Raw genomic sequence first — 20,321 nt, 5'->3', positions numbered from 1 at the left:
CACTGCCGACACTGCAGCTCGTGTCACTCCGCCCGCCCACGGGAACTGCCTCGCTGCTGCTCGGAGAGCGCTCGGTCCACATGGCCTGGGTCGCACGGTCCCTGAAGGAGTTTTACCTCTGCAAGGACACCTGGCATTGTTCAACAGTTTTGGTAATTAACGAAAATATTCTTCCATTGGCATATATTTTGACTCAGAAATTAACTGTGTCCAAACGTTCTTCCAAAAGTCTTTGGTAAGAACCAAATCCCAAAAAACGTGAAAAAGTTCTTAAACAACCATGAAAGGAAATGTTTCAGTTCCTTTTTGAACTAGAATTAAGCTAAAATTTACAAATCATTGTTCAAGAATCTTTTCAAGTTTAAGATAAATGTCCATATGCGGCTCTGAGAGCCAAGAGTCTTTCCACGGTTCCTCCCTAGTTTAGAGATGGAACAGCAAAATGAAAACAAGAAGAGAAATCCAGAGTTTACTCACAAATCAGTCGCTGTCCTTAGGGATCGGGGATCGTTCTGCTCGCATTAGCTACTATTTGTTACAGTGGGGATACTGCAACATATGTATCAGACAACGAGGCCGGTGAAAAAGAAATAGATATGGGCTGATTCTTGACAGATGTTTCAGAGAGATGTTTATTTCTCCAGCCGCATGGCCGGGGCTCTGCCGAGGAACTGCGGACTGTTCCAGTCACGGGACCAAGGGTCCTTCTGCCCGCGCAGGGAACACAAACCAACCAATGGGGAACGAGGCTGAGCAGGGACAGGGAACCCCCGTGTCTCCCCCCAGGGCCCCTCTCCCAGGACCACATGGCAGGGGGAGGGACCCTGAAAGTGCAATATTTCCTTTTTTCCAGTCAGCTGGGACTCTGCCTGACTGCCATGATTTTTTGAATATCATGGAGAGTGGCTTGGCAAATACATCAGCAAATTCCCTCAGGACTCTGAGATCCATGGACTTTAACATGTAGAATTAAGTGTCTAAAAGTGGCCTAAGTGAGAAAATGATGAATCCTCTGCTATGTGTTTGTTTCAAGAGTTACCACATCTATGTCAAAATGAAACCCAAAAAAATAACTTTTAAACAGGGCTGCCTGTAGCAAACCTCCAAAAAGTGGAATGGAGATTTTTTTAATGGGAATTTTGGTCAATATTCAGTGGTCTTTTGTTTTATTTGTAAAAGGAATGGATGGTAGATTTGGGATTTTTATTCTTATTAATACAGTTCTATATAATGCTGTGTAGACCTCAGTCTGTAATTGCACAAGGTCAGTTTCCTTCCTCAGAATTCTGATTCTACCTTTCTAACTACACAATACAACGATAAATTGCAGTAAAGGGACAGGGATCATATTTCAGGAGAAGAAAAGTTAACCATAAAGCCAGTGGAGGACTGTAGCTGGAATGGTTGTGTGAATCTGTGGATTGAAAACAACATGACTATGGGGAAAGAATTCCCCCCTTTACCTTTAGGGGTAGAGCTGACCAATATCTAGAGTGAAAACTTATAACAGGTCGTGGATGGTGGTGGAAATAGAGACTAGATGACTTCTGAGGTCCTTCTAACACCTCTATACTTACATAATGATCTAATCACAGAAGATCTTGGATCTTGAAAAAGGATAATTATTAGATTATTATAGGATAATTTAAGTTAAAAATTGTCTCTAGAGGTCTACTGATCCAAAATCCTGCTTCAAGGTTAGACCAGGTTGCTCAGGGCTATGTCCAGATATTTTTGAGTATTTCTACACTTTGTCCAAACAAGCTGTTTTGGTGCTTTTTCTCTGCTTCTCTGCTCTGTAATGGGGAAAAAAACCACTTTTTTTTTAGTTGGCTTGATACTTACTCCTGCTGTTGCAGATTGACACCACTGCCTCTGATTATTTTCCTGTGCTTGCTTGAGAAGACTCTGGCTCTGTCTTCTGTAGATTCCCCTGTAGGTAGTTGAAGACTGTGATTAGATAGACTTCTCCAAGAAGTAAGAAAACCCAGCTCCCTCTACCTCTCCTTCTATGAAACTTACTGGAGTGACAAGATATGTGTTTGCTACCAAGAGCACTTTGGCTATAAATAAAATCTCTTCAGCTTTCAGTCTGGGCAAGAGATAACGGGGTGCCTTTGATAGCTGTGCTCTGTGACCTTGCCTTTTAACACCTTTCTTTGAATGCTTAAACAAAGAAAAAGAAACAGTTTTTGGGTGCATGGTGTTGGGAATGAAAAGTAATTTTAAAAAGTATCCCAGGCAGAAGAGTAGAACAATTAAAAGCTCTGTCAGAGCTCATGCTCTCTGGAAATGTAAAAGGCGATTGAAAGAAGCCTCCCAAAGGGGAATTTCAAATAGTGGTTGTCCTATATCTGCTAGCAACATGAGTCAGTAAATAGAAGATAATCTGAAGGTTGCCACCTTTAGCATTTGCCTTATTTTGTTCTGTGCAGATTGTGATATATTCAGCAGTTTCGAGTTAAGTAGACAAGGCAGAATGCAGCACAGTAATCCAGAGGACTGGGGCGGTTACTATGAGAACTATATGCTGTCAACACATATTTTCAGGGACTTTAAGGCATTGCTGATGAAAGGCAGGAAAGCCAAATCCTGCAGAGAGTGAGGAGCCAAGTTGCTGATAAAATTAAAAAAAAAATATTGGTGGCTCAGTGTGGGACAGGAAAAATAGAGATTCAGAGAACAACCACAAGCAAAGCAAGCTGGATTTGCTGTGCAAAGAATATCTTAGTCCAAAGTATTTAGACTACACTTTGGTGGTCACTAAGAATCCAAAAGAGCACAAACATAATAGAAAATGGAACTGTAAAGAGCACAAAAGTTCACTACTGCACAAGTGATCTAAAAGGTGAGGTTATTTCTGACAGCTTTAAAATAAGCAGTTTAACCCCTGATTTTGTCATAATGCCTCTTTTTTAAGAAGAAGAATTACAGAAGGGGCAATCATCTGGAGAAAAGCTTGAGGATACTGTCCAGGGATAAGAAATATCTTAGAAGAGTACATACTAGAGCAATAAGGGCTCAGCTGTCTCATGATTTGGCATCTCAAACCTTGGACCTGAAGACTCAAATCTTTCAAGCAAAGAGGTGCTAGCCAGGCATTTTTCGTCACTGAACAGAATGAAGAATACTGAAACTTAACTATTTTTGTGCTGTTGAAAATGACAAAATTTTACTGCAGAGCCATAAGATGGTCAAGTAGAGTGTCAGGATTAAAAAAAATTAATTGTTTATCAGTCAAAAGATTTTGAGGTCTATGGATGCTTGTTTCTCTTTCCATTTCTAAGCTGCCACACATGAGGTAAAGAGGGAACATAGCCAATGCTAGCAAAATCAGGAGGAAGGGTTCATTTTGTTACTCTCACCATTCTGGTGTTCCTTACTTTCTGAGTTTAGGGGTGCCACTCTTGCTTAGCCTGGTTGCTCTGGACATGTCCAGATTCCGATGGAATCAGTGGAGGTCTTCTTCTGGTCTCTTCTCACCAGAGAAGGTCAGCACTGCTCTGACACAGCACTAGGATCATCTCTAATTGACCCCTCCAAAGAGAATCAATAGTTTTGTCTGCAATTTTTTGCTTCTGTACCTTAAAAGTTTTCTTCATTCTCTTAGGTCTTAGCTGTAAAGTGGATGTAGGATTTTTATTTGTCCTTCCAGTGGTGTCTTTGCCTTATGAAAGTCTTAAATGGTTTTGTTTGTTTTTCTGTTTGCTCGATAAAGCCTATTTGTGATTGGTGAGGATCTGAATCCTATAAACAGGCTTTGTAAATTCTTCCTGAAATCAACTCTTGTTCTTTATTTTATGAGTTCAGCAAACATCTTTCCACAAGGTCACACATCCATCTGACAGTTATTATTAAAGCAGCCTGATCCTACTTATGACGTGGCTTTTGAAAAGGCCGTGTTATTAAGTCTATCCTTGCACCATATATTACTTCATCTCAATGCTTTAATTTGCTTTGGTGTGTGTAGATAGGAGTTGCATACTAGAGATATATTTCTTATACCTCCTTCTCCTCTTTTTTCTCCTGTTTTCAGCCTCCCATACAGTTGCCTGTACTGTCCAGCGTATCCAGGGTTTTGGTTTTTGGGGGTTTTTCTTGTTAGGCAGAATGTTTTTTGGGTTTTTTTTTTTGCTTGGTTGGTTTGATTTGGGTTTTTCATTTGTTTGTTGGGTTTTGTTTGCATGTTTGGGTTTTTGTGGGTTTTGTTTGTTTGGGTTTTTCTTATTTTGTGTGTGTTTGTTTTGTTTGTTTATGTGCATCTGGGTTTTTTTGTTTGCTTGTTTGTTTTTGTATTTATGTGTGCATACTCTGTAATAGGTCCGCCTCTCAAACGTGTATTCTGATGCTTCTCTCCCTGGCAGTGATTCAGTGTTGCATCTGAGATCATAATTTAGACCACTTTGTACACAGAGACCCAAAAGAGTCAAATTTGTCCTTCAGGAAACATTTCATTGGTGCAAAATGTTAACCATGGAGTACGTTGTTGTCTTCTCACTGAAGTCGGCTGTGATTAGATTCAGTAGATGGAGACAGCCTTGGAAGCACACATTAGCATTAGAACTTTCCTTTTGTGAGTGTGCAGAGAGGTCAATAAGTACATGAATATAAATTAGCTTGGTGGACTAGTGTGGCCATTAGATGGGTCGAGTATTCCTTTTCCATATAATTATTTGGTGCACCTGAATTAATTTGAGTGTATAAATCCTGCATATTAATTCTGTGCTGCAGGATGTAAATCTTTAGACTAATCCCTTTAATACTTTTCAGTATAAACACCTTAATCAAGCAACAGTTTTATAACTAGTTCTACTTTCAGACTGGATATTATTTACTTTTTTTATTGCTCATAACATATTCCAACTTTTAATTGCAATAATTACACAGACTTCAGAATGTAAGCTTAAATGGTCTCTTGCAGAAACCAGGATACATGCAAAAGACAGGATTGGAACAATCCAAATTTTAGAGAAAAGAATTCTCCCTCATTTTTACTTTCCAAGATGTCACTAAAAGTATGCCTTAATTTCACCATTGAGTCATAAGATTAAAATCATATTGTTAAAATCATAGGAGTGAGTGTGGGAGCTGCATCTCTTGATTGTTTTATTGATTGATTTATGAGCATGATTCAACTAAGATTATATTTATTTGTTTTGTTGTGTCTTAAGAAAGTATTGACATGACTATAATAACCCCCATATGCAATGAAGCTCCTGGTATGTAAACAGCAATTTAACTTCTCAAGGACTGATGTATTTTCCTTTTTACCTGTTTTCCCAATGAATGTTTGGATGAAGAAATCATCTTCGAAGTAAGAACATCTTGACGGTCAGGATGCATTGTTCGGAAGCTAGCATTTTAAAGTGAGACTGGACTTGGCATCTAAACTAAATATGTTAAGACAGTTATTGTGTTATTGCATACGGACCTGTGGATAAGTAAAGCCACACTTGTTCAGCTTGGGCAAACCTGTTGGAGAGGACCCTTGGATAGGAAACATAACATTTTTAAATATTAATGAATGCACTTTTGCTAATCAATTGAATCACATTTTTTATTTACTGAGTGTTTTAATAAATTAATGTGTAATGTATTTTGAAACACTGGATACAGAGGAGTTATTTTGAATTAGTCCAGTGTAAATATGGTTAGAAAAATAGTAGTTAATGGCCTGTTTTTTGGTCTTCCCCCCCCCCTCCCCCCAAGCATTTTAATAAATTATTTTTTGTTGCATATTTTTTTCCTTACGTATCACAAACTTCTATTCTACTCAGCCACTGTGGCTGAAAGAACACCACATAGTCTATGCATATAGTTTCTCCTACCTGATATGTTGATGACTCTGTAGAAAAGCTAAAAGGTTAAGTACTTTTTAAACCATTTCAAAAGACTACTCTTGTTTACACGTATATGTTTCATTTAAGTGATAATGATATTATTTAAGGAAAACACTCACTGAAAATTCAAGATTAAAATAAATGTGTGTAATGGACTTCTTTTTAAGGAAATGGAATTCCATTTTAGTTGCCGGTCCAACAGTTGTTTCAGTTTGTCCATATGTCCGTATTCCATGTGTTCACGTCCATAAGGATGCTGATTCAGTTTGTCCATAGAGATTTATTCCTTTGGAGGCAATGGCCAGGACTTGTACACTACAGAGGGCCCTCTTGGTCAGCACATGGTTTTGCTGTGTTAGAGGTGCACTGGGGGAGCGCTGACATCTGTGAAGGAGAGCTCAAGCGCAGCGAGGTAGGGAGGATGGTGGGACAGATGGTGAATCCTTCTTGCACTGACAGCAGGCTGAGCCCCAGAGGTTCTCCTTGGGGCATGTGTGGCAGGTGTACCTGGAACAGTGTTTGCTCTGCCCCAAAGCTCTGAAAACACCTGCATCTAGAGAATTGTGATGTGTCTCTGATCAAATAATAAATCTAAACCAAAACCATATATATCTTGTATGTAACCACCACTCTATTCACACAAATATGATTTCTGTAATTTTTTGCCATTAATCTGACTATTGGCTTTAAAATTGCTCTTTTCAAGGAAATCCCTACACATAAGGAACAATTTTTCTTCTGAGTAGTAGAAGTTTCCAAAGAGAAGGGAGGCTGAGGTGCTTTATAAGTGAATGAGAAGAAGCTGTAGAGGGTGCCAGTACTGGTGGGGTAATAAGAACTGTTCCCTCACCTGTTTGGAGACAAGGAATGTGCTTAGTTCCACATTCCCAGGTGCTTTTCCTTGCAAAGTCCATGAGTGTAACCCTTGGATGGCATGAATGAGTTCTGTTACTCCTGATTAGCCAGGGTGCGTGTCTATGCATGGTGCCTGGCTGCCCTGGCACACTTACACTCTGAGCTGGAATGTCTCTGCCTGCCAGTAATGCCTAGCATATAAGAGGAAGAGCAGCCTGCTATTGCACAGGTCTGTGCCAGCACTGAACGAGGTGTTTAAACCACAGCTCCTCCCCTGCCATGGAAACTTGAACTTGCATCATGCCTTTGAATCTCTTTCTTCTCTTTATGACCCCTCACAGCCATAGAGCATTTGAATAAGACTGAATTTGCCACTAATCCAGAGTCAGAGAATCAAGGTTACATTTAAATGTTATTGTCCATGAAATGTATTGGAACTGAAGTAACAGAGGCTGAGGTGCAGAATATTTAATTAGGGGGATCTAACTTGTCTTTCGTGTTTACCAACTTGCTCTTTTAAAAAAAAACCTTAACTTTTCTAAATATTGGCAAAAATACATAGTTATTTCTTTCTTCTATTTTATCTTTTCCATACATGACTGAATATAGAATAAGGTTCAAAGGGTAACATTCCCTAAAATTCTTTTACCGTGTTTGATTTTCTCATTGTTGCAGTGTTATCTAGTTAAAGAGACTTCCTTCAGGAGCCTTTTGGGAAGTGTTCTTTGTTAAGGGAAGCCTTTTATTTCATTCTGCCAAGGAAACGAACCAATTTGATGCGATCCTTTTATCCCAGAGAAAGGGCACAACTTCTTTATTTTCAAGGTTGTGCATTTTTTGCAACTGTAAAACATATTCCACTACTGAAACCACAATTACATGTACTTGTCAATCAATTTTAACCTACTACAGTATGGTTGTGGCATTTTATACAAAAAGTGGAGGATTAAAGGCTCTGACCAAAATGAAAGGTACACATAGTAGATAAAGTACAATACACATTATTAGATTGTGTGAGAAGTAGGTGTAGGAGAAAAGGATATACCAATATTTGATTTTCTACAGACGTTAAAGACTTATTTAAGGATTTCTGCAAAACATTTAGGATGTGACATCTTGCTTCCATTTTTCTTAAAACAAACACTTGAAGAATACTGTTTATAAGGTGGTTATATAGGGTACCCACTATATCATATTAGGAAACCATGTCAAAATTTTTTAACTGAAAGGAATAGAGAAAATAATGCCTGCACATACATATATCCTGTTATTTTAAGGTGGAAATCTTTCACAATGTAGAAAGACTACATGTTCACAGTTTTGACTATTGTTTCAATATTTTAGAATTTGAAATCTGCAAGCAAAACCACATCATTTTTTGTCACATCACCAACTAGAAATTAAAATATAAAAATTCTATGCCTTATCTTAGCTGGCTTTTTCCAAGGACATTGGAGTGGTGTGCTAGAACAGACTAGTGTGTTAGTATGAGAAAATCCACTTAAACCAGATGATGGGAGCATATTTGTAAAATATCATTTGTAAGTTTGGTAAGGGGGTTCTGGAAATACCTTTGCAGCTTTCACAGGATGAGGAAGGACCTGTACCATGTCCCACATCATTAAGGGGAGTAGTGGAGAGAAGGGTGCTGATTAATCCATTACTTTAAGAAACTTATCCAGGGATAACCAAGAACAGACTCTTAGCCTCCATGTTATATCCCTTTTTCTTTTTCCCACTTGCTCTCCTCTTTTTTTTTTCTTTTTTTTTAACATCAAGGAAGCACTGAAGTAAATACAGAGATTTTATTGAATTGAGAAAGTCTATATTTTCTGTATTCCGCTTGCCTGGCTGCTGTGGGGACCACAAGAACCTGAAGTGACAGAGTGTGTGTTTGACCATCCTGTAGCCTGGTTAGTTAAGGAGAAGCTAAGCTTGCTGGAGGTCTGTGCACTGGCTAGCCTGTTGGTGCTCTGTTTCTGTGTTTTTCACGTGGGACTCTGATGAGTCAGAAAGTGGTGAAATTCTTGCTAATCTGTAATTTTCAGCACCATGGAACACAGTATCTGAAGTGACGGAGGAGCAGAAGTCCACAGCCATTTTCACAGGCTGACCGGAAACCTGTGAGATGTGTGGACTGGAGCAGTAGGATCTGAGCACAGGATGGAGACAGTGGCTTCGGGATCCTGCCCTGAGGTTACTGTCAGAATCCAGAAAACCCTAATATTTATGTCCCAATTTATATTGCATATAAACGCATAAAACTTTTTACTGTCTTCAGTGAAGACAATGTATATTATTCCTGTGCTCTAGGTGAAGGCGGAAAAGTATTTCTTGCAGATTCTGATTTCCAGTGACAGTAATTCTTGTTTGGAAGCTTGGCCTGCAATCACTTGGAAAACTTGAGGGAATGGGATGTTTAACTGCTAGACCTTCCTATTTTTTCTGCTGCCTCAGCCTTTTTGTGTGTTTCAAGAATTATCCTTACCTTCCTCTTGGTCCATCCTCTCACTGCCAAAGTGCAAAGCTTTTTTACTAAAAGAAGGGAGCTTTTCAGTATTGCTAAATTTCCTAATTCAGAAAATTCACAATTTCACAAAAAACCTTAGTTTTCAGGGTCCTCCTGACCATCCTACATGCATTCCGCAGCAGGAGAGGTGACCTGACTGCAGAGGGAAGACCCACTCAGAGCGAAGAATAAAACTTCTTTGTTTACAAAAGTTTGTAACATGTTTCTTAGCAGCCTGTACTATTTGACAATATTTTCTTCTCTGTGGGTCTCACAAATTTTTTCACCAGTAAAAAGAACTTGTACTCATATTATATTATAAAAGAAACACAATTAAAGTATTATTTTTATACAGCTTATGTCAACACCTCAATACAATCTTGCCTAAAACAGTAGTGATGGTTCACTGGTTATTTTTTACCTTGTGTACCCCTCACTCCAAAGCGGGAAAATGTTGTTTTAATTTAAAATTTTAAAAAAGATTTAAAAGCATAGAACATGTGTTTTATATACTCTATGTTTTGAACATGAAATATCAAACATGAATATGTAAAAATAACACCAAAAATAACACTAATTTTAGCTGCATTCAAAAAAAGAGCTAACTGGTGGAAAGGGAAAAATAATAATAATAGCAGACGTGATCTTAAGCTCAAATTTTGGGTGAGGAGTCTGAGGGAATATGTAAAACTTTAACAAACAGGTTAAGTGTATCTTTTTTTTTTTTCATTTCTTCTTACATTTCCTTAGAATTGAGCATTAGAATTTATGGAGGCAATTTGTCCTAAGTAGTGGCATAAAATCAGTCTTCATTGAAGTACTCTCAAAGGCAAATAAAGCTCTTTTGCTTTTGATTTTTTTTAAAAAAAAATCTTCATATACCTTCTTTCTCTTAAAAAACACCAACAATCTTTATAACACACATATATACTGTTTCCCATAAAAGTCATATAGTTATATTTGAATGTATAGAAATTACGTATTTTAAAGTACAGATAGAGTAACTTTCTATGTAGAGATTAAGTACTGGTACTGCTGAAAAAAATGATAAGATACCCATTATCTCTTGGGGAAAATGTATTCCCTAAATTAAGGGAAAAAAGCTTAACTAAACTAAAAGTAAAAAAAAAAAAACCCAAAGCACCTTTTTTTCTCTTTTTCCCTGAACTGCTAAACTAAGTGTGTGAGAGAATTAAAGTATCATAATCTCATAAGAATTTTTGTTGGAGGGTCATCAGAGCTGTCTGGCTGGTGAGAGTGTTGAAGCAGAGAGCAAGGGAGAGGAAACAAGTCAATGCTGTTGGCACCCCATTCTGAAAACTCACCCACTCCTGAGGCTTTGTCCTGGAATGGGCCCTTGCTCTGAATGCCTTCTGATCAGTGCAAGGGCATGACTTTTCCTTCCAGAACTCCCTGGTGAAGAAGGCACACCAGAAACTTGAACTATAGTTTCTTATGTTCCATGCAAACTTTTAAAGGTATTTTCATACCTCCTTGGTTTGAAAGTCTTGGGACAAGTCTTTCAAAGTTTTTCAGTGAAAACCTTTCAAAGAATTTTGGTTTGTTTCAGACAACAGATGAAACATGATGGAAACTCTAAAAATGTAGCAGAAAGGAATCAGGAGACTCTCAGCATTGCCTGCAATTATACTTGTGGTATTTTCAGAGATCTAACTTAAGACAGTGGAAAATTTCAAATTAGGAAATTAATTAAATATGGTCAATTCACTTACCAAATATATCTACAACCTAGTTACACTTGAATTTGGCAGGTAGGACAGGTCTAACCTTTACTTTCATCCTAGTTCAGCTGCTCAACTTTGAGACTACTAGCAATCAAGCAAGCATTCAGCCTGGAAACCAAAGTTTCCAGCTCTCTTAAACTGTGATGACATTCTCTTACAATGAAAGGGAAAAATTTGGCTTATATTTAAACCTCTCTTTCTCACAGAACAACATCCTAAAAAGATGTATGTCTATTGAAGCAGTATTTCAAGAATATTTACAGCACCCTGCTGGTGTTCACAGGATTCAGCATAATAGGATTGCTTTTCCATCTCCTTTACTTTATGGAAAGCCTTGGTTGATCCTTTAGTGCAGCATGGTTTGCTGCTTTTCATCTCCCAGGCAACAATAACCTCTCATCATGATTACAGAGCTTCCTGCAGACAGATGGGTCTAATCCCAGGGCTCCAACAATTTAGTAATCTATTCCAATCAGGACTGGATGGATTTGATAGACCATCTGTAGCCAAGTGAGACAGATTCAAGACAGGTCTAAAACTGAGAGGCTTTCAGAAAAGCTTTCTGCTTTTTCACACAATCAGGCTAACAAGAAAGAAAAAAAAGAGAAAAATGGGAGAAAAAAAACCACCAAGGAAACTCATTCCCTGCCTTCAGTACTTTAGAAAATAATTCTATTGTAATCATTACTATTGAATATGACTTGGAAGACTGAGTGAAACCCTTCAAATGAGACTTTATGAATTGAAAGGAACCAAAAAAACTACATGCAAGCATTTTTAAATTAAGGTGAATACACTTGGTTGAATAATTGTGGAAGGGAGGAACAAAACCTGAAATATTTTTGAGGAGATGGTTTAAGTATAACCAATAAAATTCAAAACAACTGTTTGCCATTTAGATCAAACAGGACATTTTTTAAGCACTGCGCATTTTATTGAGGTAGAGATGGAAAAAGATAGTTTTGAGTTGCCAGGAAAATGACTTTTGCATTATCCCTATTTTCATTTTGAGGATAATAATCCATAATAGCTTTCTGCACACACATCGCTGTTAACAGCAGCCAATTGCATGCATACACATTCAAGAACAATTAGGTTCTAGAATTTGCCTCTTAACTCTGGCCTTGACTTTGAAAAAGGTTATGTTTTAATGCATTATCATGTCTATGTAGTTTTGTTGACTTTGTTGGGACTTGGAGGTTGACAGGTATGTTTGCAAGATCACCCCAACAGCATTATCACCACCATCAGCCACAAGTGACTGTAATAACCTCTCTGTGTAATGAATACTGAATTAAAGAGGTTTTTTAACAGCACAGACCATAATTATTCCTTTGGTGTTTGTCAGAAACAGCAAAAGCAAGAAGCAACAGCAAAGTTTTGGGCTTTTTTTAAAAATTTAACTGGAATAGATATCTGGAAAAAAAAGGAAAACCAACACCTTTTTTATTTTTTCCTTTTTTGTAAGAGACAAAAGTTTATTCAATATTTAAATATCACAGTTCTCTTTCCACATTTTGGTGTTTTTCTATAGTTCACGTTTCTTAATCTGATTTAACTGCATGAGAAAATGTTAGAAATACTTTAAATAGTTACAGGTAAATCAGTTAAGAAAACATTGTAACTGTTTTTAAAGCACGGGGAAAGTTATGTGAGAGAAAATGATGTTGTGATGTCAATCTAAAGCTGTTACAGTTAAGCTCTTTGGATACTCTTGATCTTTCTTTTTTTAACTACAGGATTTAAATGAAATTTCCTTAATCTTTCCAGCTTCTCTTGCCATAGGGCTAAACCGAAAGTTTTTTTCTAGGATTTCAAGCAGGACGATGAATAATTTTGTAATAATATTTAATAACGGGCATAGAAACCTGGAGTCTCCTATTCTCTCTTGTGCTGTAAATCACTGAATCATAGAATGGCTTGGGTTGGAAGGGACCTTAAGGACCACCTTGTTTCAACTGACCTGCCATGGGCACCTCTCACTAGACCAGAATGCTCACAGCCCCATCCAACCTGGACACTTCCAGGGACGGGGCATCCACAGCTTCTCTGCACAACCTGTTCCAGAGCCTCATCACACAGTAAAGAATTTCTTCCTTATATCTCACCTAAAGCTTTCAGCTTTCTCCCTCATCCTGTCACTACATACCCATGTAAAAAGACCCTCTCCAGACTTCTTATAAGCACCCTTCAGGTACTGGAAGGTGCTAAATTATCTCCCAGGGACCTTATTTTCTCCACGTTTAAGTAGCTCCAACTCCCTCAGCCCATCTTAAGAGGAGATTTTCCTCTAAAATCAAGGAAAATATTTCTACAACCACCTTAGCCTGTATTATTTTTTTAAGTGAGAGAGGGAATGAACCATTGTTTCTGCTAAACTTTCACAGATGTTATTAAATGGCCTGGGAAGCTTTTAGCAAATACAAGTACTTACAGCAAACAGTGGTAGTAATTTTGAAATTTGATTTGCATTAGCATGGTACTTCTGAGCATTTCCTCTCCAGTTGCATATAACATAACCACATCAAATTACAATTCTATGTCTTCCTTGGGTCACCTCTTAGTCTGAATTTTTTGAGTGTGCTCTGTGGCTCATCTTAGGTTTTGCAATCTGATCACTGCTGTGTGTGGCTGAATTCCCTATTGAGAATTAATACCCTGTTAAAACAGGACGTGAAAAAAGCTGAAGGAAAAGACAGCCTTTAATAAATATAAAAGATGCCTCTCCTACTCTAATTTTAAATTCAAGGATGCCTCCACATGAATAGATTCAAAGACAGAGAAACACACAATAGCAGGTCTGGTTATACGGTTTGTTAAACACAAAATAGAGCTTTACAGCACAACCTCTGTTTCTGTCATGACTGAAAAAGTAATAACATGTTCAGAAAAGAGCACTGTTTAATGAAGATGCATCTGATGCAGGGAATGAGAGGAAAGAAATTCTTCTATCTAGGATGCCATAGCAGACTCTATGAACACATCCATGCTCTTTTTATGTAGGCTGCAGAGTTAAAAATAGCCAAGATCTAATTAATTTTACAAGCTTACTGCAAGTGGAAATTTCTCCCCTGTTAGACTCTGACCATTACATTCAATGACCTTATCTTCACAAGAATCATGTCCCTGGTAAAATATTCTGTGGGAAATTTGGTTGGTGTTTCATTATTCAGGGTGAGATTTGAGATAACTTAAATTCAACTTGTATCCAGCTTACTGGGGAACAGGAGAATTAGAGAGGAAGGGAAAAAAGCAGAATCAAGTTAAAAATCACAGATACATGCAACAGACCAATCATTCCTAATTGTAGTGATGGTGTAAGGTAACTCTAATGGATGCACTGGGGACTCATGCACTATCCAATTTTCCCTTGTATTTCAGTAGAATCTAGGGTAGAAAAAATACTAACATATTCTAAATGAGTATTGCTTATAGTGTAAAAATACACATCATTATCTACAAATTGGTTTGTGCTCTGTACACTCCTTGTGACTTTTTAAACTATTTGGATAGCAGAGACACTGAAGTCTGGAAAATGTTGAGAGCAAGGAAGGTCTTTATAAGAGGAGTGTGATAAGAAAGGACAGCTGATAGCAATGGTGTATCAGAAACTTCAAAGGTTTATGCCTTAGCAACAGCATTTCCTACCATTTTCTTGCTTGCCAACACTTCCTTCTGAACCCCCAGGCAGAGTAACTGATCTGAGCTTGAATATGTTGGTGAGTCGGGCAAGTACTTTGAAATCAAAGGAATAAAGGTGGTTTACAAGAGAGGTTTTTATTCTGTGTTCCTGCCTATTGTAAAGGACCAGTATAAGACGGGGAACGTTTGAGTTGAAGTGGAGGGCAAGGAAAAGAAGTGTGTTTACTGCATTGTCATCTGTAAGTTTTCCATTGTCAATAATGAAACATCATACTGCCTGGATGCAACTAATGCCAGTTGTTTGTGAATATGTATAGGAATACGAGCACATTCTGTATTTTTATTTGTTGGACAGTTATTTTAAACTCTATGTTAAATATCTTCAATTTGACTCAGGATAATTTTTAAAATCTTCACATGAAACCTTTTAAAACTTTGTAAAAAGAAAGGGAAACACCCAAAAGTATCATTTTTGACAAGTGTGAAACACGCCATTAGAGTCAAAACTATATATATTATGTGTCACAAGTATCAAATTGTCTTTTGTCCTCCTATTAGCATTCTATTTTGATTGTCCAATCTAAAAAAAACCCCAATTCTTTCTTTTCCTTTTGATGCTGTGATGAGTCGTCAACTTATATGTAGTGTTTGGGGAGAAGGAATTAAATGAAGGTGAATGAAGGTCATCATATACACTTGATATATGAGGGTGGAAGAAAACTATAAGAAGGAGGGTTAAGAAAAGTATTTTCCTTCTCCTTGTAAGATATTGTTGGTATAGAGGTGGTGGCTTGTGGATTTGGAGCCCGAGAGAAAGTTCTAGGAAGCTCAATGTTTGGATGAGTCAGGGTTTAATATCCTTTCAGCCTGAAAAGCAGTGCTTGGGTCTGATACAGCCCTTAACAAGGACTTTTATGATGTGCAAAACCACAAAGGTGTTCTTAAAGTCAAAATGGATTGGGATGGGGGCAGGGGAAAGAAAATATAGCATAGTTTGAAAAAGCAAAGGTGTTCCCTCTCTAGTGAATTTTCCTTCCCCAAAACAAAGTTGAAAAATTCTCTTTCATTGTCCGCACTTCGCATGTAATTAGTAGATCCTTATGTCTTCTCCCTTAAACTCCTCCCTTAGTAAAAATCCTTCTAAATGCAGTCACAAGATATTAAAGTAAAAATGAAGCTTATCTACTAGGAGACATTTCTTATTTATTTAGAAAGTTTAATTACAAAAAGTCTTGCTAAGAAATAAACAGTCTGCTCTTTGAAGAAAAAATTTATTAAAGAAACTGTCAGTGATTTGAAATTAGGTATGTAACTAAGGTTTCCAAAGATTACATGAACATTTATGTAATGTCAGATTGGAAGGGTTGCTTAAAAAAAAAAATTATTAGAAGGTCTGGACAGTTACTTTAAGCTAATAGAAGACTATTCTGCTTGAAATTAAATGTTTTTTAAGAGAGTTGAGGTATCAAGGGCGGCCAAAAATAGGCACTACCAACATTTTCTTCTATGGTGATAAAACTGAGCACCACCTTTCAGCAAGGATGAGAAGAGGTACTGGTTTACTTCCTTAAGGCACAATTTATGACAGAATGAGACAGTGAAAAATATGTTCATCTATAAAATAAATTAAGTGTAATTAAATTGGGTAATGGGGCATATATAATGTGCAATTTTCAAAAATATTGATGATTCATATTTAAAATTGTGCTTCTACAAAGTACTTTAGTCATCGGATCACAAATGAATGGATCTTCATTCCGTTTCCAACTGGTGTTCATTGTTAGACATCCCCATGGGGAAAGCAGGCATGAATAGCGGATGATCTCTGAACATTTCAAGACTTTTCTCACATTAGAATCATATCTTTTGATTTGTAGATTGGACTACACTTTTGTAAATCATTTTGGATAACTTAATACGTGGCTGAATAGGGCAATTGTGAGAAATATAATCCCACCTCTACATGAACAGAGAATCACTGTAATCTTGTGATAGTGACAAGGAATTGTGATGCTGGAGTTTAAAATTATGTGTAACTCCAAAATAATATATAGAATAACCTGATTTTGTTCACAGGTTTTTCTAAAATAAGCTAGTTGAAACAATTGCATTTTTATCCTAATTATATTTCCTTTAGAAATAAAATTCTAATGTTCTCTACCAAGTTTAATGGAGGATTTATGCATGCAGTAATGTCAGAATGATTTCTTAGGTATGGGTGACCTATGAAATGACCTTGGGAAGCAGGTAGTAATCATTAGCCATTCAGTTAAAATAAGATTTTGAGATGCATCTATACGTATGTATGAAATGTACTTCTGAAAAGTAATAATTATATTTTTGCAACATCAGTAAATGTCAGGAGGCCTTTCAGTGTGTTTGCCTAGAATCAGATTGAGATATGCCATTAAAGTTGCCAGTAGGCAGCAAGCATGTCTTTGTGGAAAGGGTTTTCTAAGTAATTAATTTAGGCTGAGGATCCTCCCCTAAAGAGCATTCAGTTTGCTTAGTGTGACATTCATTACAGACACTTTTTCTTTAATAAAGAATAAATTACTGTAACAGTCAAATTCTGCCTTTTTGCAAAAATATGTACAAAACGTGTCTTTGGCTCACTCTGCACTGTGTAAAAGTTGTTTAATTTTATGCTGTCCTTGTGCTTTATTGCTGTGGGCTTCAGTTACTTAGTTTCTATATGTATAAAAATAGGACTAAAAATATAAAATGGCTCTTAATTACATTGTACAGTTTCCAATTTTTCTGCTTGATCTTCATGCAGGTTTTTTTAAATGGACTGTTTATGGCTTTGTCTGCATAGAGGAAGAATTTTGGTTTTGTCATAGTGGAGTAGATAAAAAGAATAACATAAGTATGCCTGTGAATAATTCCCAAATAATTACCTTTTTCTGGAGAAAAACGAAAAGCTATTAACCTTATTTTATACAATGGGATAGGTGGCTGGAAAAACATGGGGTTCTTCTGAAAGCTGTCAGACATAAGCACAAATGTGTATAAATATATTACAGGACCAAACACAGAGTAGGCTTTGTGAACACAGATTCAGTTTTCCCTGGGCATTCTTCCATAAAGGTCCCATATTTTCTTAAACTCTGTGTGTCTGGGTAGTCTGTGAGCATGGAATAACTCTATTTTTGTGTAACTACTGCATGTGTGTTGTCTCCACCATGAACTATGCATGCCAGTCCATACTCGAGATGTGAGATGATTTCACACCAAAAAGTCATATGGATACACTGGCAAAACTGAGGCTGAGGACACGGCATCTTCAAAAGAGCTCTGAGGAGTGATGCTGCATGCTAAGACATTCACCAAATGCTGGCCTTTCAGATATCAAAAATGAAGTGATGATTCCTGTTTGAGTGGTTTTATCAAAATTCTAATTAGAATTTCACAGAATCACGGAGTCACAGAATGGTTATTTTGGAAGGGATTGCAGTGGGTCATCTGCTCCAAGCTCTCTGCTCAAGCAGGGTCATCCTAGAGCAGGATTGTGTCCAGATGGTTCTAAATATATATTTTTGTCTGTTTGACAGCATACTTAGAATGCTTTCTGAAAAATATTGGCCTAATCTTATTTTTCATTTAAAGTTTTACTCATTAAATAAGCCTACTTTGATTATTTTAATAATAATTTTGAAAAAAATAAGTGATAGGCTCCTACTCCAGTCCCTCCTACTTCCAGTGTAAAACAAGGCAGGAACTGTATCAAATGCAATCTCTCTGGTGTAAGGGGGAGGGGAGAGAGATTTACAGATGAGTAATTCCCTGTTCTTGTTTTGTATCTTAGCTTTTCATAAGATTCGCTTTACTGACAAACATTAGCAGTGAGCAAGCACTCTAATCACATTTAACATCTGCTGTACATTTAGTTGCTTACAGAATTTCACAGCTCTAGAGGAGCAGAGGATGCTAGATTTTTTCCTTATACACTCATTATTGACATTTGGCTTGAGCTGCATTATAAAATCAGTGTTGAGTATGGGTCTGTTGGTCTTAGCTCAGTCTCTCATGAACTGTAAGCATGACTTGAATAATAAGAGGGTAGTAAAGTGTAAGCTGTGTGTTCAGAAATGAATTGCATAACAGCCATCTGAAACAGCAACATTTCCATGCAGGCAACACAGGCAGAGCAAAGTACATTGTAGGCTACTACACTTATTGTTATTGCTAAATGGCTGTAATTAATTTAGAAGAATGTTGACCCTACCAGATGATTCAGTATAACACGGCAGTGGCTGTTACACATGAATGACTTTGTGTATTTGTTGCATTACTGTATAATTGTCCTTTTTGCTTATTATAAAGTCGGGAGATGTGGTATTATTTATGATGATGCTTTAACAAAAGGAACTACTGAAAAATGTTTTCTGTGTAAAAAATGTTATTGACCTTAAAAAAAGGTAATTTTTCTATATAAAATATATATTCTATCTGAGATACTACACCTGTGCAAGAAAACCTCAAAATTGTGGCAGCATTTAATTGCAAATCTCCATTTTAGCTATCTCTGCATGTGATTTCCAGGTTACAAATGTATCAGCAATAACTGCATCATTGAACATTCTTTGAGGTTTGCAACTTTAAGGGAAAAAAAGCCAAACTGGTCTTCAGATACAAATACTGAACTTCTGACATGATATAGTAAATTTCAACAAATGCTTTGATACGAACATACACAATGATATTGGTGCGTGTAGCAAACCACATTTTGCTTTCTAGCTCAGTGTCTCAGTTACATGTGCCTTGTTTCATTGAGTATGGCTAGTGATTATCTGTCCTAGTCTATGTGATGCCTTTTCCTGGTCTTAAAATCAAGAGTCAAACACGGTTAGAAGGGAAAAAGGGATTTTACCTTGGTATTTATTTTAAGGATCCTTAGGTGCACTACGTCCAGGTCGAATGCACCAAAATGCAACCTGCAAAAATGCACCCTCCCAAAAGATCAGGTATAACATTCTAGGTCTTTACTAATTAGCATATCTATCAAAAATTCCCCAATGAGAGGCTCAAGTGAGCCCCCCCTCCCCAAGGAACCTTCCCCTGGATGGTTCTATCTTGGTTTACAGAATGTGTTCTGGAGAGGACCTTGGGGTCTGGGGCACACTGATCCCTGGCTACGAAGCTTCTAAGATGTTTAATATTCTAGCTTAACAAACAAGTCCAAGAATGCAGGGGAAAAAGCACTAAGAATACAGAAGTTGTAAAAAGGTATAACAGGGCTATAAAAGGAAAGGCAAAAAATCATCAGCGCATCATATGCCTTGAATTTAAATTGGGCAACAAGACTGGTCATTTTCTAATGATTGCATTAATGTTATTTTAAGTTCAAAAGAATATTTTATTCAGGTGTAAAATGCCTGAAGAAGTACTGTGATTTAAATCTACCACTGTCCTGTAAAAAGAAAAAAAAGAAGCTGAAAAAGTAAGCATATGTATTAAAAGTGACAAAGATAGATGAGATTAGCTTAGCTTTTTGCTTGACAGGATTTTCCCACGACATATGTTCAGTGCTACCAGGGTTATTACAGAGAGCACAGACTAATCAGGGAGACAGATTCACAAACAGTGACTGCAACACATGGTGGCCTCTCAGTGTTAAAAAGGACCACTGCAGTCATTTGTAAACACAGTCAGATAATGTGCGTATTTATAATTTTGATTGCTTAAGCTACTGTCATCAAACCCAGAGGTCTTTTGCTTAACACTTCA

The sequence above is a fragment of the Corvus brachyrhynchos genome, unplaced genomic scaffold, assembly GCF_000691975.1.
Source record: "Corvus brachyrhynchos isolate BGI_N302 unplaced genomic scaffold, ASM69197v1 scaffold90, whole genome shotgun sequence".
Lineage (NCBI taxonomy): Eukaryota > Metazoa > Chordata > Aves > Passeriformes > Corvidae > Corvus > Corvus brachyrhynchos.
Note: the sequence above shows the minus strand (reverse complement) of the source record.